The sequence below is a fragment of the Neofelis nebulosa genome, chromosome 6 (genome assembly GCF_028018385.1).
Source record: "Neofelis nebulosa isolate mNeoNeb1 chromosome 6, mNeoNeb1.pri, whole genome shotgun sequence".
Taxonomy (NCBI): Eukaryota; Metazoa; Chordata; class Mammalia; order Carnivora; family Felidae; genus Neofelis; species Neofelis nebulosa.
In genome coordinates this window covers 153,571,282-153,585,544 of record NC_080787.1, presented here as the reverse complement: position 1 = coordinate 153,585,544, position 14,263 = coordinate 153,571,282, and the positions used below count along the sequence as shown (strand labels likewise).

The following is a 14,263-nucleotide window of genomic DNA, read 5'->3' as shown; positions in this document are numbered from 1 at the left end:
TGATCTTTCAACAGAGACGGCTGGTGGCTATTCACAAACTCGACCCTTGTCGCAGCCTCTGCTGAGGGCGTTTCTAGCATTTCACCCCCTCTCCGGACTTGCCAATCGGGCTGAAGGCAGTTTCAAAACTATTTGCAGGGGTCAGGGAGGATATTTAGCAATGCCGCCAAGTGTTCAGCCCAGCATGGGATCCATTTCCAAGTTGGCCCCAGATCAGGAAGTGGTATTTTTCCTGTGCTAAGAAGCCAGATTTAACCATTCCTGCTGCTAGAGGCCAGGCAGGAAACAACACAAAAGTACAAAACCCAAAGGGCAGAACGTTGTTCACAAATGCAGACGGCCAGGCAGAGAATGTCAGAGGCTGAGACTAGAGACAAAGCTGCAGAGACACAAGGGGCAGAAGGCCGCCCCCAAGTTCACAGGAAACTAGCTGCAAGAGATTCTCACATGTTGGAGTTAGCAGATCTCCTTGGCGTTAGAATTAATGTAACAACTCATTTAGGGGCGCCTGGGCGGCTCAGTGGGTTGAGCATCTGACTTTGGCTCAGGTCACGATCTTGCGGATTGTGGGTTCAAGCCCCGCGACAGGGTCTGTGCCGACAGCTCGGAGCTTGGAGCCTGCTTCGGATTCTGTGTCTCCCTCTCTGACCCTCCCCTGCACTGTCTCTCTCAAAAATAAACAAGCATGAATATTCACATATATAGAAATAACTCATTTAAAATGTAAACCGTCAGCCACTGCAGAGGCTCGAAGAAAATGTGCATTTGGAGTGAAGGCCTAGTCAGGGAGGGGCTCTGTGGAGCGAGCATAGGACAGGAGGGGGGGGGGCACCGGAAGTGGCTCGGGATTAACTCGGGGACCAGAGTGACCCAAAGACTTCCAGTCTTCGCCACGAGTAGCACCAAGCGTTGTCACCCACCCCTCACCGAGGAGGACCCAGAGATTGGTATCACACACAAATCCCATAGTCAGCACTCATACAAGTGCAGTGTGACGTGTATATAAATCACATTCCATCGCGGGGACTCGATGGACGTCCACGGAAGCCCTTTGTCTTTAAAGACTCAAGTAAAAAGCCAGCAACAAAACCGCCTGGTTATTCAGATCCTAGGTATTTTCCCAAAAAGAAGGAACATGGCAATACTTAGTCCACGGCAAAAGCATTCTGTGGTGACCTACATTGGTGACACGGTGAACATGCTTGCCTCCAGTCCCCTCCAAGGAGCCCCACTGGGCGACAGAATACGAAAGACAATCCGGCGTGTTCCAGATCTGCTTGCAGACCCACAGAACACCGCTGTTGTTGCCAAGCGTTCCGAGAACAGTTTGGGAAATCTCGTGGTTTCCAGAGCCGGATCACCAGCCCCCCCAGCGGCTAGGGTCAAGATCTGGGGGGCGGGGGAAGGAAACCAGACACGCAGCGCCCCCCCGCACTGTCAGCTCCAACAGGGCTGGTCGTCACAAGCCGCGGCGCCGCCCAGGGCACCCTGGGCACCCCGAGCCAGTGTGGTTCGGCCACCATTCTTGGCACTTGCCGCCCGCTGGCCCGCGGCTCCCTGACCAGTCCGTGGGTCGGTGCTCTCCCACGTGATACCGATGTTATCTCATCAACAGGGAGGTCAGCCTGCCCAGGGCCACTCAGTGAGGAGTCAAAGGTGGGCTGACCGTGGTCCCCTGGTCGGCATCTCTCTGAAATGACCCGCCACCCAACGGTGCCCCTGTTGGGTTAACTATACGCCCCCCCCCCTCCCACCGACGTCACTCCCACGAAGAGAACAGCAACACCCTCATGTGTATGTTCTGCCATTTTGTTTTATTTCACAATTTTGCTTAGACTCCTTAAAACAGAAGAAGGGGCACCCGGGTGGCTCAGTCAGTTGAGCGTCCAACTCCTGATGTCGGCTCAGGTCCTGGTCTCACGGTTGGTGAGATAGAGCCCCGAGTCAGGCTCTGCACTGGCAGAGCCTGTTTGGGATTCTCTCTCTCTTCCCGTCTCCCACTCATGTGCTCGCTCTCTCTCTCTCCGTCTCTCTCTCTCAACATAAATAAACATTTTTAAAAAATAGAAAAAGAAAACCAAGGAATGGAATCCAGAGGAAAAATACTCATTTTCTAGAACATTCAGGCTACTTTAGAAATAAGACTTGTATAGAGACTATAACCACTGTGTAGTTAAGCTAAATGACTCCATTTGCTGAACACAACATGTTTAAAAAATTTTAAAACTTATGTGCTTCTGCAGGGCGAGCATTCTTGGTACTAATCACACCCACAGAAGAGCGGCCGTGTAATGTAATGTAATGTAACGTAAGGAGGCATCCCACAGCCACGTCTCAGGGAGACACCCGTGAAAAGGTCCAATTTTCCGATCTAACCCTCAGCCTTTGTTGAGTCCACCTGGGCTCGGCCCACAGCAGCTTGGGGTGACACCAGCCCCGTCATCAGGAGGCAGCCTGCTCACTGCGGTAGGCCATCCCAAGTGCATGGTCTTCTGGAAGACACCGAAGCCCAGGATCAGGGCTCTGTTTGTTTCAACCAAGAGGGCAGGAGCTCCGGAAGACGGAAACAGTGGTGGTGACCACAGCGGACGGGGAGGACGCTGGGAATCCGACCTACTCTCCACTCTCTCAAAATTTCACTCCAGAGCAAATAAGCAAGGAAAGGACTTCAGCACATCCACTGATGAAGGGATAGACCCTAGGGATAGACCCAAGGCAAGAGGGACAAGGGGGCGGTGGCTACTTGGGAGAACGGGGTGCCTGGAGGCACCTGGGGACGAACAGGTGCACGAGGCTTCGAGGAGGAGAAAGCCAGCTGCCTCGTCTTGTGCCCACAGCCTTTGAGGTGTCCTAAGATTGAGTGACTGATGCATCCATACATACCTATTCGAGAAAATATTCTTCTCATACACCTACCTGCTGAGATGGGGAGATAAGGGATTTAAATGACATGGGGTTTTTTCCTCCCTGAAAGCCCCAGGTAACAACTCCAGTAAGAAAAACACACTGACGTGAATTCAAGTTGTCCCTGCAAGTTGCATTACCTGTTGTTCATTTACTGGAACGTTCTATCTGCTTATAAGAGCACGGCTCCACCTTCATATAGACCAGAGTTAACACACTGTCTCCCTCTCTCTCAGCCCCTCCCCTGTTCTCGCTCTCCCTCAAAATAAGTAAATAAGCTTAAACAAAAATTAAAAATGTTTTTCCTGTTGGAAAGTGTGTTGCTTTATTTCCTAGAAATAAACTGGCAGCCAAGGAGACTCGAATTGTCCCCTCGGAGAGAGGCTTGCCTGGCCTCCAGGTCCAAGCCCCTGGGGCTGTCTGCAAGCACGGGTACAGGTCACACGGGACCTTAGGGAACAGGGGACATCTGCAGTGGCCTACCTCAACTTCTGGGTACAGCCTTTCTTCCTCCTCTTCCTCCTGCTTGGTGGCAGGTGTCCACATGGGAAGCTCCTGGTTCTACGGGAAGATTCTGTGGAAAGAGAACACGAGGCCTCCGTGCACCCGGGCGATGGACGGACCTTGGGCCGCGTTGGGTGCTTCTGTGAAGGTTTATATCTCCAGGCCCCTCGTCTGTGTGATCTGGGCCCGGATGCTCAAGGGACAGCAGTGCACGTAAGGAAATAACGCACTGATAGGGAAGGTGCCCTCAGCTTGTGCACGTGTGACCTGAGGTGTGGAGGTGAGAGGATGTGCTTTGCAGCCAGAATAGCCCAACTCAAAATAAAACAAAACCCAGAGGAACCTCACGTGTGATGCTGGAAAGGGCGAAGCAGAATGTGGACTTTTCTGGGGAGGACGGGAGGTCAGTGGGACCCAGGTTTTCGTATTTTCCTACCGGTCGCCTGCTGTTACATCACAAGTTCACATCCCAAATTTCCTCCCGTGGAGAAAATTGTTCCATTTCATTGACATGTGTTGTTGAATAATAAGCAGGCCGCTAACCAGGGCTTGAAAATATTTTCGATTTATTTTCCTTCGATTCTACTAATTTTGATTAAAAAGTATAAATAAAAATGGTACAAAAGTTGGATTTGGGAGTTCGTAGGTGATGTAAAAATACCAGCCTCGTTCTGACCATGTGCTAAACGCAACCACCTTCAAAATCTAGGGGGAAAAAGAATGTTCTCTGTATTGGAAAGGCTGATGGTCCCTAGCAAGTAGGGGCATTTGGAACCAGGTTAGTTTTCTGTTCTCCCCAAGGAGACGGGCAGGCGTGACAGCTTCAGCCCTGGGGGGGGGCGGGGGGGGGGCCCAGGCGCTGGCCTCACCCCCACCCACCCGTGGCTCGGCAGTGCTCGGCCGGGGACAGGCGGGTGCACCAGTCTGCTCTGGGGTGAGAAACCCGTCCTCGGGCCCCTCGCAAGGCAGTGAGCAGCGTGAGGCTCAAAAAGCAAAGAAATTGGGTTTTGAAGGACAGTGTGTACACATCTTAAAAATATCATCCTAACACGGTTTCTGGGTCCCATTTAAGCCAACGGAGAGTATGTTCTCTTTTTTTCATGAGATTACTTTATAAATTGAGGGTCAGTCAACAAGTGACGCTTGATCTTGTAAGAAACATGCACTGTTTCATGGATGTAGCCCGTAAATGTTGGCAGGACGTCAGTCTCCTTCAAGCGTTCAGTTCGGGAGGTGAAGTCCGGAGGACTCTGTCTCTGCGTTCAAGCCGCTTCTGGCCCAGAGACGACGAACGGGAAGCAAACACAAGAAGAGACGGTAATCCGGCGATAAGGGGTTTGCTGGGCAGCGGAGGCTGTGGGGGAGCCCCAGCCGTGTCCGGGAGTCGGGGACGGGGTCCCCAAGAAGGTACCGGCCATCAGCTGAGACAATCCTTGGAGGTGGAGGCCGAGGCGGGAGGAGGGATTCTATTCTGCGTGAAGGCGGCAAAAAGGGTGGAGGCAGAAAGGGAGGGGGCTGGAAACTCAGTGAGGAGGGTGGGCGGGGGGGAGAGCAGAGCACTCGGGCGGGCAGGTGTGGCTGCAGGGGACCGGTCTGGCCTGCCACACGGAGAACGCGAATTTCCCAAGGGTCTGGAGCCGCGGGGTGACAGGCACCAGCCTCACACCCATGGAGGGACCCTCGAGGTGGTGAAGACATGATGTGCGTGGCCAACTGGGGGCCTGAGAGGGGAGCGCCTGAGTCAGACAGAGGGAGCGGGGCCCGCGGACCTGGAATGGGCCCTGAGCCGCAGGCCCAGGGGGATACAGGACTGTGCTGGGGAGGTCAGTAAGGAGCGCAGGCCTGAGGAAGGTAAGAAGTCATGCCTCAGCCTGTGGAGGGTGGGGCGCCCGTGGCCTCGAGGGCTGTGCTCTGCACAAGGCACCTTGTGGACGCGCCCACATCAAGGGCACGGGGCGCTTCCCACAGCGGGTTCCGGCAGGTGCCACGGAGGGGGAGGGTGCCATGATAATCTTCCGACGGCAACTCGCGGAAGGGGGCTTCTTCCCAGCTGGCCCGACGGCGCTCTGGGCTCCTGCTGGCGGGCCCGGCTGCGTGGACAGCCCTGGAGTCCAGGAGGAGGGGTGGAGGCGAGATCAGGGGGCGCCTACCGAAGTGGGCGGGGAAGCGGCCGGCAGGAGAGCCCCCCGGAGGGAAAAGGCAAAGGCTGACGCCGGCCCCCAGGGGACCAGGTGCGCGTCGTGGTCGGGGTTGGGGAGCGTTGGCAAGACACGCGGAGGGCCCAGCGAGGGAACCGGGAAAGACGCTCAGGAGCGAGGCCGTGCGTGGATGCGCGCGTCCGTGTGAGAGTTAGCGCGGGCGCACCTGCTACAAGCCCTCATCTTAGGTCGAGCGGCAAAATAGGGCGGACCACCGCTCGTGACGCGCTCACCGTTTCCATCAGCGGCCGGGCCGTCCTGGAGCCTGACGACATCCGCAGCTGCCACGGGGGGTCTCGGCCGCTCGGTTTCTGCAGACTTCGGGAGGACCGCCGCGTGGCCTGGGTGCAACGGCAGTCACAAAACCCGACCCTGTCGCTTCAGAGCAAAGGCTGCGTGCTGCAGAAAGCCATTTTCAACCCCCAGTGTTTCCCAGCTGCGTCGCAGGACTCGACCATAAGCACCGCCCTCAGCGCCGCGAGATAAGTCATTTTTTAAAATGCGGAAACGTCCCAAGCACAGCAGAGCCAATGACCATCCATCCAACCAGCTACTTCTCTAGCACTAAGACCAACCTGAAGAGATCCCATTTTCCAGTCTATGGCAATAGAATGACTGTAAATAAATGTAAATGTTTAGGGGCGCCTGTGTGGCTCAGTCAGGTGAGTGTCTGACTTTGTCTCAGGTCGTGGTCTCACAGTTCATGGGTTCGAGCCCCGCCTTGGGCTCTGTGCTGATGGCTCAGAGCCCAGAGCCCGCTTCAGATTCTGTGTCTCCCTCTCTCTCTGCCCCTCTCCCACTCGCTCTCTCTCTCTCTCTCTCTCACAAAAATAAATAAAACGTTGGGGCAACTGGGTGGCTCAGTCAGTTAAGCTTCCGACTTCGGCTCAGGTCATGATCTCACAGTTTGTGAGTTCGAGCCCCACGTCAGGCTCCGTGCTGACAGCTCAGAGCCTGGAGCCTGCTTCAGAGTCTGTGTCTCCATCTCTCTCTGCCCCTCCCCCACTTGTGCTCTGTCTCTCTCTATCAAGAATAAATAAAATGTAAAAAAAAATTTTTAAATAATAAATAAAACATTAAAAAATTTAAAAAGTAATAAATATAACCATTTCGAACATAAATGGAGTATTCTCGTTAGATCTAAGTGGAATGTTACTGGGCGCCTGGGTGGCGCAGTTGGTCAAGTGTCCGACTTCAGCTCAGGTCACGATCTCGTGGTCCGTGAGTTCGAGCCCCGCGTCAGGCTCTGGGCTGATGGCTCGGAGCCTGGAGCCTGTTTCCGATTCTGTGTCTCCCTCTCTCTCTGCCCCTCCCCCATTCATGCTGTGTCTCTCTCTGTCTCAAAAATAAATAAATGTTAAAAAAACAAAAAAAAACTAAGTGGAATGTTACTGAAACCTAAATTTTAAATATAACCGGTATAAATTCGCATTGTTTGCTAAGTGTCCCCTTTTCACCCACGAATGAGGTTGGGTTTTCCTCAGAGGGCACCCCCGTCGCGGGAGGCAAGGCACTTCCGTCTTGAAGACCTTCTGGAAGGAGTTTTGTCTCACACGACACTGTTTTCCTTGACTCGGTTCCTTCCATCTTCATACCTACTGGCTGAAAATAAATGTGGGGGTACTTTCTCATTAATCACAATCGTTTCACCCAGAAGCATCCACCAATACATCACGTCGACTGTCACAGGAGCTGGATCGCTGTAACTCTGTCCTTACATCTTATGAAGGAGAACTATAGGTGTACCTCATTTCTTGTTCCATAGCCCACGGTCTTGTGGGATTCCAGAAAGTTATGATTGAGCCTACAGAAAAGCTTGTCCATCACAGCAAAATAAATAGCTCACAGCTGAACTGAACAATGGATAATAATTTTTTCTACCCTTTGCATTATTCAAACATTGGCTCAGCCAAGAACGCATTCGCTCACACAATCCTTTAGGAAGAAATTATATTACACGAATGTCACTAACATGGGAACAGAGGACAAGGCTGCATCTCAAAGGACACCAGAGAGTCACCTGGGACTTCAGATCCTGTCTGCTCACATGACCCAAAAAGAGGTTCTCCCTACCTACAGGGAGCGCCTGGGTTAGCGGGGACTCCAGACCTTCCCTCCGGGAGTGAGATACTGTCTGCTCAGCACTCGCATTGGGAAAAAGCGTTGGGACGTTAGGTCGTCTTGAGTTGGGGCTCTTCTCGATCCAAATGAGCCCTGTTACCCAATGCCGGCTGAGGACACAGAGGAGCTTCCCAAGCATGAGGAAGACACAAAGCTGGGGTGGTCGCCAAGGCTCTGGGTGCCAGAATATTCTAAGGAGGAGCTCACCTGAACAAAGAAAATGCAACAGAGATCCAATAACATCCTGTACTGAGGCCCCAAAACAAAGCCCACGTGGAAAGCAGCACGACAAGCCATAGCAGTGACCCCAGGAAACACCATGGCTTTAAAGCCAAAGGACACGACAAGTGCGGCTACTTAAAACCCCTGCCTCGGGCTGCACGAAAGGAAAGAAAGCACATGGCCCTGGATGCCTGTGCTCAGCTCCCAGCCAGGCTGTCTGTGGTGACTGTGCTGAGGAGACCACCTGCTGGACCGGATCCCTCAGTTTGCAGAGATTGGATCCCTGAGTTTGCAGGGACTGGATCCCTGAGTTTGCAAGGACTGAATCCCGAGTTTGCAAGGACTGGATCCTTGAGTTTGTAGGGACTGGATCCCTTCCCTGAGTTTGTAAAGACTGGATCCTGAGTTTGCAAGGACTGGATCCTGAGTTTGCAAGGACTGGATCCCTGAGTTTGTAGGGACTGGATCTCTGAGTTTGCAAGGACTGGACCCTTGAGTTTGTAAGGACTGAATCCCTGAGTTCATAAAGACTGGATCCCTGAGTTTGCAAGGACTGGATCCCTGAGTTTCCAAAGACTGGATCCCTGAGTTTACAAGGACTGGGTCCTTGAGTTTGTAAGGACTGAATCCCTGAGTTCATAAAGACTGGATCCCTGAGTTTGCAAGGACTGGATCCCTGAGTTTCCAAAGACTGGATCCCTGAGTTTACAAGGACTGGGTCCTTGAGTTTGTAAGGACTGAATCCCTGAGTTCATAAAGACTGGATCCCTGAGTTTGCAAGGACTGGATCCAAGTGTGTAGGGACTGGATCTCTGAGTTTGCAAGGACTGGATCCCTGCATTCGCAAGGAGAGGATCCCCATGTTAGTAAGGACTGCTCATTCAGGGAGGCAGGTTTTCCCAGTGAGATGCTGGTGGGATACGTGGGTTTGGGTGCTGGGCCTCTGCTTCTTTCTTTTTTCTTTCTGCTTATTTCTAAAGGTCATAAACATTGAGGGTCACCTGGAAGAAGGGCCACGTTTAGAGGACTGTCCTTGTCCTATGACAGTAGCACTGTGACTTCTGCGGCCTGCGCGCTTCAGTATTATTTCTTCATCAGCTGACGGAGGCAACATTTTCCCCAGAGCAGATCGCGACACCTAAAAGGCAATTCATCACAAAGAAGATTCAGGGGAAGTGTTCACCTCTTGGAAGGCACAGCAACTCGAAGGTAAATTCCACGTGGAACCGACCATTCAACAACAATTGCGGTGGGCTAGGGAACAGTAAGGCTGCAGGTGGGGGCCTCAAGCTGGTTTCTCCCCACAGCGTGTTGCAGATTCTCGCAGAACACAGCCGTGTCACAAACTGGGGTCGCCTCTCACGGTTCTTCACTCTTTCAAAGTATCCCAGGTGCCCAAAGGCAACAAAATAACCACCACCCACGTCTGTCTCCTTGGATGGCGCGTCTTCCACTGGGAAAGTATTCAGCGAAGAAGAAAACGTGGCCCTGTTGTTAGCGTCGCCGCTGACAATTGATCGAGGACTTGAAACGCAGACTCTCAAGCTTCCCTGCTCTGAAGCAAACTCTGGAAAAGCACGGCCCTTCCGGCGGGACGCGGGACTTCATTTATCCACCGCTCGGCCCTCTGGCAGGAGGACGCCGACGGGAGGGGGCTGGACAGCCTTCCGTCCCGTTTCCAGGGCAGCTGATCGGTCCTGGGCTCACGAGTGTCACTGACGGCTCGATGCGCTGGCCCCACAACCGTGCCTGCCCGAGCAGGTGCCTGCACGGACCCAGAGTGAGGGTCCCACATCCGTCCTGCTTTCTTTCAGTCAGGCGTGCAAAGCACGCTTTGCAGGCGTGCTTTGCAGAGCACCATGCTGGGGGCGGCACTGCGCACGGTGGAAATTCCCCCAGCACATGAGCTCCAAATAAGAGAGGGAGAGAGAGTGCGTGTTACTGTGTCAGAGCTGAAACATCCTGACTCCGTGAACTGTAGACTTAAACATTCACAAGCAAGTACGCCCAGGCCCTGGGGCTCAGCAGCCCCACGACGCGGGGGGCATCAGCACCGGGATGCATCTCACAGGCTCACTGTCCGGTCACGGTCCCCAGGAGTGCGGGCTGCTGCCCTACCAGGTGTCATGAGATGCCTCTGGAGACCAGACAGGGGCCGGGTTCCCGTGTCCGTCATTCATTTACGGACGTGAGTTAACAGCCAGCGAGCCCCTCACCTCCCGGAGGGTGAGCGTTACCGCCAGCGCCAACGACGACGCGGCCACCTTTCCCGTGACATCACTTCTAAGTAAAACAAAAAACCTTCTGGTACCAGAGTGGCCGACTTCCTTCTTGTGCAGACGGCGGCTGCGAACGGCCCCCCGGCTGGCGGTCCCCGCAGCCCGTCCCGAAGCTCCAGGTTCTGTTGCCTGAGGGCGTCCATCTGGCTCCGGGCTGGCGGTGACCGCGACTCCTGGCTCCTGAACTCCTCGTGAAGCCGGGCCACCTACCGCTGGAGCCTCTGTGCCGTCGGAAGGAGAGACCGGGGAGGGAACGGGGCTCAGGCTTCGCTGTGGTGTTTGTGCAGGAGGGGGGGGGCTCTCCTACAAAACCCTCCAGCGCTTTCGGGCGTTAGCCTGGACCTTCTAGAAAAGAGGTCAGGGCCTCCGACAGCTAGGAGATGAATACAACTCTGACGCCTTTTTCCTTCTGATTAAGCAGTGTCCGTTGTGACTTATTCCGCAAAATATAACCAGATACAGGTGGTTAGCGAATTGCTGTTCTTTGTTTGCCAAAAGAGGCGGATAAAGCTTTCGTTTCTTTCTTAATCTCACCTGAGGGGGCAGCAGGCAAGACTTAGGAGCTGGTGCTCTGGGGGCTCCCGGGTGGCTCAGTCGGTTGAGCATCCGACCTCGGTTCAGGTCTCGATCTCACGTTCGTGGATTCGAGCCCCTGGTGGGGCTCTGTGCTGACAGCTCGGAGCCTGGAACCTGCTTCGGATTCTGCGTGTCTCCCTCTCTCTGCCCCTTCCCAGCTCGCACTCTGTCTCTCTCTCAAAATAAATAAACATAATTTAAAAAAAATTTTTTTAAAAAGGATGTTTTGAAAAGATTCAGAAAAGGTTATAATCCTGGCTTCACCGCTTCCTTGCTGTGTGACCTCAGACAAGTCACCTCACCTCTCTGGGCCTCAGTTTCCTCTTCTCCAAAATGATGACAGAATGGCCTCAGATGGCTATTCTGAGAGGTGAGGCCTGTGCTGGACTGGAGCCCCCGGAACAGAGAATGGGAAACAGAACAAATGCCAGCTGTTACTTCTGTAGCTACTTGGTTCAGTCTGTCCGCTGTAACGTCACACAGGTTTTTGTGGCTTACAAAACAGACTTCAGACAGAAAAGATGCTGTCTGTTGGGCATAACAAGGAAATCTTCGTGTGTGAGGATCCAAGTGTGCTCAGGAAGGAAGGTGTCGATCTGCCCAAGTTAGACACACCTGAGCAGAGAACCTTAGAATAAAGAAAATGAGGTAATTTAAAAAAAAAAAAAAGGCATTTTCCTCTCCTAGAGATTATCCCTGAAAAGTAATCAGAATCACACTGCAAATTAATGATTAAAAGAGAAAATAACACCATTTGGGAAGAAATTAGTGATTGCACTGTTCTCTCAGTTTGTTCTAGAAACAGTAGGAAAGTAATTGCATTTCCATTTTAAATTAAATTATTCCCCCTCCCCCTGGAATTATCCTAATAATGCCAAGTTTGTGAAGATTGTCACGGCAGGGCTCCGGGCAGAGGGGTGGGGCTGGCAGGGAGCCAGGGACCTGGGATTCGTGTGGGTCATCGGAGGCCGGGGGGCTTTCCCATAGGGAATCTGCACTCAGAATTTCGCAGGGGAGAGGCCAGCGGGGGGAGGGCGGTGAGCGGTCTCCAGCACAAAGAGGAGGAATGAAAGTGTGGTGACCAGACCATGTGTACGAGCCCCCCCCCCTCGCCCCCTGCGTCATGGGGAGCCAACCCCCTGCTCTGGGACATCCTGGGGGTGGGGCTTCGGGGCCAGGAGCTCCGCCCAGATGTTGTCCAGGGAAGAAGCAGGGGCGTCTTGCCAACTCCTGCTCGGGCACATCGCCTCTGCCTCGGAAACACTGCCCACCTACTTAGCACCTGCTCCCTGATGATCACCCGCCTCCCAAAGTGGTCTTGTGTAATCCCGAAATTAGCCTTGGAGGGAAGCGGTCATCTCCACCCCAGCAATCGCAGACAAGGCCCCGCAGGCCAGTCACCAGCCCAAGGTCACAGACTGACAGCGGGGACTCTGAACTCAGAGGGAGAGGTCGAGTCCAGAGAGGGCATTCCTCCCCCATTTCCTTCAAGGCACGCATCACTTTCTAATGTGGTCTGTGAATTACTTGTTTACTGTGTTCACCCACACCCTGCCTGCCCTCGACAGGACAAGCGCCCGAGAACAGGGAGGGACCCCCAGGAACCTACAACAGCGTCCGGCACCCGGCAAGGGTCAGCGAGTATCCGCCAGTTCTCCCAGTGTTAGCGCACCTGGGAAGACGGACGGCTGGCCTTGGGCGAGGGGTGGGAGGAACCAGAGAAGGGACATCACAGAAGGTGCTGGAAGCCCACCAGGGGCACAGAAGTGAGCCGGCTCGGGGGCAAAGCGGCACATCTCGCTCCCGCCTCGGGCCCGGCACTGGGGTCTGGTAGAGACTGCAGTCATTGCCCGTGGGGAACCACACGGGGAACCACATCCAGCTCCGGCTGAGACGGCTTTGCTCACCGTGGTCACGGGACCCCTGCCAACCCCTCCGTTTGCGGGCAGCCGGGGGCTGGGACTTGGAAAGAGCTTTACCCTGGTGCACGGCCCGATCTGGATCCTTCTTGAAGAGAACCTTGGAAATACCACCTAACCCTCTTAGCCAGTGTTTCCAGCTAAATCGAGGACGTCCTCTGTCCCCCACCACGTGGTGGCCTGCGGCACCCCTCCTGGGGCCCGGCTGAGACTGTGTTGAGTGTCAGCTCCCCGTGTCTGTGTCCCCACGTGTCTGTGTCCCCACGGGCCTCTCAGTTCATCACCATCTGACACGTGGGGAGTCAGATAGCCCGAGACTTGGGGCTGCGCCCGCCCGGTGCTGCTTGGGGGCCGTAACAAAGATACCCCTTGTCTCTATTATTCACTTGGGGTGCTAACACCTCTCGCCAATCCATGAGGATCCAGGGCGGTGGGGCGTCTCACGCACCCAGGACCGGCCTGGCACGCAGAAAATACAGTCACCCCAGCTCCCGCGGCCAATACCTCTGAATTCCGGGGAGCACAGCAAAACCCTGTGTCGTATTCAAACAGATATTCTGTCACCTCTGCAGAAATTCGCAGAAGCCACGGCGTTTTAAAGCCAGCCTACCAGCTTCTCCTCGGAGTCCTGCTTTGATGGCTGTTTCGGAGATAAGTGAGGTTGCCGAGGACGACACGGCCCTGCACTGTGTGGTCACAGCCGCTGGACAAGTGGGCACGGGAGGGGACCCGGAGGGGCTCGAAGGAAGCAGGGGATAGAGAAGCGGAAGGTCTGCGACTCTGGGGGGAAGATTTAAGTCTCGGGAACTTCCTCATGCTCGTTTGACCAAGTTCTTACAGCCTCGTGCCTTCCCTGGGATTCAGGAACTTAGCTGAGAAACCGAAGTTCCTTAAACTCCCCATTCTACCTCTCGTCTACGGAGACACCAGGCTGCGGAAGGAGAGCCATACGCCCCTCCTAGAGGGAAGGCGCGTGTCAACCTCCAGGTTAAAGCATCACCAGAAAGGTCTTGCGAGAGGAGGCAGGGAAATCCGAGTGCCGGTGTCAGGGGCAGGATGGGGACACAGGCAGGTGAGACCGAGGAAGAGCCCCATTCATGCCCAGCACGTCCTCGGCCCCGCCGTCCTCCCCGGAGAGCCCGGCCCTGCCATCCTCGGGGTGGCCGGTCTCCAGCTGCTCCGTGGGCTCCTGGGACGTCAGCATCCCACTGGGGAAGAAGGAGGCTTCGGGAGCCGGCCCGGGGCCCCGCCCTTCACTGTGAGGTGAGCTGGGAGACACCTGTTGGTCACGGGCCTCTGTCCCCACAGTTACAAAACTACCTCCGGGAAGGACCCGCTCAGTGTCAGAGCCACAGACAGAGGGGCCCAGTGGGCCACAGGTGGCCTCTCCTTGGCTGATAGAAACCACTTTAATTCTAGAACATGAGCCAGCCACGCTGTGGCAGACGAGGAGGCCCCCCAGAATAACTTGAGAAGGTCAAAGCCTTTCTGGCACACAGACAACTTGGGCAGGGGGTCGGGTGGTGGGGGGGGACTGAGA

General features: G+C 54.6%; 1 long non-coding RNA gene across 1 annotated transcript; it reads right to left on the bottom strand.

Annotated features, from left to right (window-relative positions):
• Positions 1 to 7,942: 7,942 nt before the first annotated feature.
• Positions 7,943 to 13,912, bottom strand: LOC131515188 (uncharacterized). Its single transcript, XR_009263500.1, has 3 exons — positions 13,334 to 13,912; positions 11,255 to 11,432; positions 7,943 to 9,087 (listed from the first exon to the last, which is right to left on the bottom strand). It is a non-coding gene; the product is annotated as an uncharacterized LOC131515188 (long non-coding RNA).
• Between the last annotated feature and the right edge of the window lie 351 nt (positions 13,913 to 14,263).